The sequence below is a fragment of the Grammomys surdaster genome, unplaced genomic scaffold (genome assembly GCF_004785775.1).
Source record: "Grammomys surdaster isolate TR1022 unplaced genomic scaffold, NIH_TR_1.0 148, whole genome shotgun sequence".
Classification (NCBI taxonomy): Eukaryota; Metazoa; Chordata; class Mammalia; order Rodentia; family Muridae; genus Grammomys; species Grammomys surdaster.
In genome coordinates this window covers 4,143,412-4,149,876 of record NW_021604606.1, presented here as the reverse complement: position 1 = coordinate 4,149,876, position 6,465 = coordinate 4,143,412, and the positions used below count along the sequence as shown (strand labels likewise).

The 6,465-nt window shown below is 35.6% G+C and overlaps 1 pseudogene; it reads left to right on the top strand.

Moving 5' to 3' along the window:
- Positions 1-1,596: 1,596 nt before the first annotated feature.
- Positions 1,597-4,017, top strand: LOC114619196 (annotated as a pseudogene).
- The last annotated feature ends 2,448 nt before the right edge of the window (positions 4,018-6,465 follow it).

Genomic DNA, 6,465 nt, shown 5'->3' with positions numbered 1-6,465 from the left:
CAGTTCGTCCACAGGGACGTATTATTCTTACCTGATAAATCTCTTCTCTTTACATGCTTATCACCTAAAAGCTGAGTTCTATCCTGACTCAGTACCAAATCTGGAAGGTTAGATGAACTTTTGCTGAGAACTAGAGAATCGTTCTTGTCAGGCTTGTTGCCATGACAGCACATCATAGCCACTGAAAGGTGAAACAGGCAATTCCCAAGGGCCTCCCTTTGTGCAAGGAAAAAGCAGAACTGTAGACCATTTTCTGGACTCTAAATCATGCCTCTCATCTGGTTTGTTCATGTAAGTAAATGGACATAGCATAAATGAGTACTGTGTGAGGGAGATGTTTAGTTTTGGAACAAAGCATACATTTGTTCCACTGAACTGGACATGGTCAAATTAGTGCAATGATAAATTTAAAACCATAAATAGACTCTACTAAGGCACAAGTAATATAGTTTCCCTGCCAAAATATAAAGTATAGATGCAATTATATGGTTATATTTTGTTGGCTGAGAGCCATTTGGATATTACAAGGAAAAACCTTGAATTATTATTTAAAAATCTGACTAGGATAAAATTGGGAGTGTATAACTAGATTGTTAGTTGATCAGCATGTGAAAATTCAGGACTCCCACATACAAAAAATTTTAGTGTAAGTATATTCCAAGCATTACATGGCATATAGTTATATTAAAAATATACACCTAGTTCTCTATCTGAAATACCAATTATATCAAGGGTCCTACATTTTTATTTACTGAACGTGATAATGTTACTTAAAAGTATTACTTTATAGGCTGCAGAGATAATTTGAAATAGTGTGTTTCCTGAGGTTAGTGACTAATGAGATTGTTCCCATATCCCCAAATGTCATAGAAGTGGGAGGGAATGTGAAAAAAGAAAATCAAGAGTGGGTGCCACTTCTGGAGCACACACACACTCTCCAGAACTTGCCTATGATGATTTGGCCTGTGAGGGCCTAAACTAGCCTGCTTCATGTCTATACCAGTCTACTCTGGCCTACACAATATCACACTGGCCCACACATTAAGTATCACACTAGCCTACACAGGCCCACAGTCTCCTATACTTTCCTGGTTAGGTTACTTCCCCAGCAGATGGTGCTGCTCTGTGGAGGAGCATTAGGGTAGTCTTGATATGAGCCCTAATTCTAATTCTTGTTCCCTTTTGGTATGTGATACCTTTGAAGTCAGATAGTGGCATTATGCACTAACAAATGTTTCTGTGGTAGAACTGCAGAATAATCAGTGAAAAAATATGGTGCAATGCTTCCTGTATGTTTAAAACTTCTTAAAATGAGACAGTGATTTCTTCTACTTGTAGATTGGACTAATAAAAGTAATTAAACTTAATGATATATATCTTGAACTTAAATACCCCTCAAATAAAACTGCTTACCTGTAAAGGATAAACCAGTACATTAGTTTTCCATGTGTACAATAAATTTAATCCTGGGTCCAAAGCATGATAAGTGTTCAGTCTACTACTGAGTTACATATTGAGGAGTTTTAAAATAAATCATCCCTTTTTACTTAGAAATTCTATCTATTTTTCCCTGTACCTAGGATCATATTAAGATGAAAAAGAACAGTAGTATGGATCAGCACACAGTAACACATATAAAAATCTTTAAATCAGCACAAAGCTAGGTGAGTCTGTATCTTTTCTTGAAATATCTTATAGAAAAAAATCTGTGGTGTAAATGAAAGCTTTCTCTGAGGCAAATGTCATTTATACATATTTCTGCTGTCAGTTGTTTTCTCTAGCTATATAAAAGTAATTTCCTGTTAGTTAATACCAGCAAATAGGTTTCTCAAGTTCTTCAGTTACTATACTTTCACAAGAAAATGTAAGTATAATTCAGTTATGTATGGAGAGTTATATTTTACCAATATGACTTCTGTATGTATCTGTGGTTTACTTCAGGTGTTGTATGCTAACAATTTGCATCAAGAATTTCAGAGTTTTATTTTATTATAGATACTATTAATGACTTCTAATGCCATTGGGAGTCAGTTTTATTATTCCTTGTTCACAACTTACAACTCACTAAAATATACATTTTGCTTGGGTGTGGCTACACATACAAATAACCTTAACACTCTGGAGGCAGATGAGAATTATGACTTACATGTGAGACATATAGATTGGTGAAATGACTAATGAAACAAAACTCATAAAATGGAAGCCATGAATGTTGGAGCATTATATGTTTTCATCTTTTATTGATGAGATACTAATCACATCACTCCTTTAGTCTTTTAAAAACAAGTCACATTAATACACAGGATCATTTTTGTCATCCAACCTTACTGCAACTTGATTCAAGACTTTCAGGAACTAAAATAAATTATTTTGTCTCTTTGAACTAATTGTACAAAGTATAATTTATGATGATATTTTCAAAGAAGCATATGAGATACTTTGACCATATCCATCTCTTTTATCATTCTTTCTTTCCTTATCAAATTTTGTATGCATACCATTGGGTATGAATTGTGTATGTCTATAGACAATAAATATTGCACTGACGATTTATGTAATATTGAATATTCTAACTTCTAGTCCTGCATTGCGAATATATTTTGACTGAAACACTACCTAGAGTATCCTATTTCTCCTACTTGAATGTCTTATGGAAAATAGTTCCTTAGGAAACAAAAATTTTACTATAATGCTATTCTTTAGTTAGAAAGATGTTCAATATATTTACTCTGGGTAAGGGACAGTATAATGTCATCATGAGACTGGTAGTAAAACAGACCTTGTCCTGAATTTATGTCCTACAAATGAACTGGTTATTCAGCTTCTCAGTGCTTATTTTATGTTTGGATAAAATGTAGATAATTATAATGTTCACTCTTTATTACAGTGGGTAAAAAGATAACATGAAGAAACTTAAGTATTGACACATATTTGAAGCACTCATAAAATTTTTCCCCTTGTGATACAGAATTCTAGTTGGAAGAGGCGAGTCTGGTTTCAAAATGGAAGGCCATGATCCAAAGGAAACAAAGCAACTGAGGAAGCTGTTTATTGGTGATCTGAGTATTGAAACCACAGGTGATAGCGTAAAAGAACATTTTGAGAAATGAGGCACAGTTACAGACTGTATGGTAATGAGAAACAACCAAACGAAAATTTCCAGTTTTGGTTTTGTGACCTACTCTTTTGTTGAAGAGATAGATGTTGTAATATGTGCTCTGCCACACAAGGTTGAAGGGTGTGTTTCAAGGGAACCTTCTGTAAAGCCTGGTGTCCATTTAACAATGAAGAAAATTTGTCTTGGTGGTATTAAAAAAGATGCAAAAGAATATAATCTGAGAGACTTATTTGAAAAGTGTGACAAGACTGAAGCCATAGAAGTTATGGAAGACAGGCAGAGTGGATTTGCTTTTATTTGATGATAATGAAACAGTTGATAAAATTGTTGCTCAGAAATACCACACTATTAATGGACATAATTCTGAAGTGAAAAAGGTCCTTTCTAAACAAGAGATGTGATCTGGTTGTGGAGATGGATCTGGCAATTTTATGGGTCATGGAGGTAACTTTAAAGGTGGTGGTGGCAACTTTGGTTATGGAAAAATCTTTGGTGGAAGACGAGGTTATAGTGGTGGAGGTGGTGGTAGCCTAGATAGTTATGGACGTGGTGAAGGTGGATATAATGGATTTGCAGGTAATGGGGGCAACTATGGTGGTGGTCCTGGTTGCAATACTAGAGGAGATAATGGTGGTGGTGGACCATGATATGGAAACCAAGGCTGTGGATATGGTAGAGGAGGAGGATATGATGGTTACAATGAAGGAGGAAATTTTGGTGGAGGTGATTATGGTGGTGGTGGGAACTACAATGACTTTGGAAATCATAATGGACAGCAACAATCAAATTTTGGACCCCTGAAGAGGGACAGTTTTGGTGGAAGAATCTCAGACAGTCCCTGTGGTGTTGGCTATGGGTCTGGTAGTGGAAGTGGTGGATATGGTAGCAGAAAGTTTTAAAATAAAACAGAAATGGTTACAGTTTTTAGCATGAAAGAGAGCAAGGAGTTGTCAAGAAAGCTGCAGGATACTTTGAGACAATCGTCTGAAATGAATTAGAGGAACTGTAAAAATCTGCCACATAAGGAATGATGATCTATAGTCAGAAAAGTTACTGCAGCTTAAATAAGAAACCCTTCTTGCTCAGAATGGTCATAGCCACAGTTTGCAGAAAGTCAGGTATTGATTAGAGCAATGTAGTGTCAATTTGTCTTTTTCTTTTCATTACATCAGGTATATATTGCCCTGTAGATTGTGGTTGTGGTACCAGAGGCCCCAGCGAGTGGGAAGGTCTGGTGGGAGAGGATGGGGACTTGGGTTTATCCACTTGGAGACAGGGTGGGAGGAGGAGACATGAGGTGAGGAACAGTCCGAGGGCAGACCAGGAGGAGGAAAAAGACTGGACTGTAAGAAAAGATTATAGAATACATTTTAAAAAAATAAATAAGGAATTTTTAACTTTGCAATATTTGTAGAGTTCAGTTTTTCTACATTTTAGTGCAGAAAAATTAACAAAATGCAATTTCGAAGGTGTTTTCTTGTGAGTTAACAAGTAAAGAAGATCATTTAATTACAATTTTGTATGAATTTGCTACAGTTAATTGTAAATAAGCACTGGTTGACATACAATTTATGGGGAATCTATTCTCCCTATTTCCAAAACCATGATAAATGAGCGCTTACATTCAGAAAGAATAGTTAGGTTTGCAATGTAAAATAGTAGGTTTGCAATATGTGGTTTAAATAATTAGGATTGAATAATAAAATTAGCATATCTGTGAATTTAATAGCATTAAGATTAGCTTCAAATGAAAAAGATCTCAAAAGTTGCTGTTTGGCTTTTATGCATTTTCTTTCAAAATGTAATTATCATTTTAGTGTGTTAGATTTATTGAGTTCTTGTCATGTAAAGAACATCTCCATTCCACACTTACCTTGATCCCATTCAAACTACTGCCAATAGTTTGGGATATAAAGTGTTTATACTGCCCTCTACTTACCAAGGCTGGTAGATGTATACCATCTCTCAGTTTAACAGTCTTAACTTTTAATACAGAACCGCCAAATCTGCTGTGCTGAGCTAAGTGGTGGGCACCTGGTTTGTTTCTGTTTTTAAAATATAAAGTCAAAGCCCCATTTGTCTAGTCACTTTCCTTGGTTAAGTTTTCCCCACCCACAACTTTTTAGAGCAAAGGAATAAAAGTAACTCGTTTGAACCCCTAAAAAAATTTCCTATTGTATTGTTAAACAAAAATGGTCTTTGTATAACATATGTTATGTTGTAGATAAACATAGATAGTAGAAAATGCTCAGCATTCGATAAGCAAACCATTTCTCAAACGCTGTGTTATCCCAGGTGGTCTGTAAAGTTAATCTTGGCTATAAACTTACTACAAATACAATAGCGAGCATGACATGCTAAAGTTATCCAGATGAGGTATGATAATGGTGTAACTAGAGCTTATGGCCCTAAATGCTGCAAAGAATAGGAAAAAGATAAACTGAGTGAATGTCAGTGTAGGAAATTAAAAGGACATCTTACAGACATCACTGAGGCTTGAGGCTAGAGAGTTGTAATTTTAAGATGTTTGAACTATAAGGACATTATGGAGCAGTAAGAAATACTTCTCAGGCACAGGAAAAGAACCAGTGCCTTATTCTGACAGACTTTCAGAATGTCACCATTATAAGCACTTTGGTGTTGGTGTTATTTCCAGACATGCCTCCAATCTAGATCATAAACCTTTTCTAAGTGTAGAGACCACTCATCCCATTACCGGAGATGATCTGAGAAAATAAGACTTTCTATACTGAAACAAGGGATGTGCTGTACAGGGTGGGATCAGCCAGTCATATGACTCTTCAAAGCAAAGACAAGACTGTCTTAATGTTCAGAATCCTGCACAGTTTCTGGTACTTTGAACAGACTCAATAAAATATATTAGGTGACCCATGAAAGCCTTGGGATTTTTGGATGAGTGGCTAATTAGAATACTGTTGACTGCTTAAGCTTGAGAAATGAGAAAATATGAAGTTGTTTGTTTAAAGCAAAGCTAGGAAGGAAAGTAATCTGAACTACAACATTTGCAGAAAACTAGGTTGTCTTTAGTTTATATCTATAATTCTATCCTTAAATTTTATTTGAATCTTCAGTTTTCACAGTAAAGTTTTCTCTTACACACCACAGTCTTGAAATCAGAGCAGAGGATGAAACAGTCTCAGCCAGATTCACCACTCTGATGTAAACCTGAGTTAATCACTTAAACTCTTTAAACATTCTTGTTTTTTAAATCTGATTTTTTATGTATTTACATTTCAAATATTATCCCCTTTCCCAGTTTCTCCTCTGGAACCCCCTCATCCCATTCCCTTTCCTCCTACTTCCATGCAGGTGCCCCCCTCCCATCC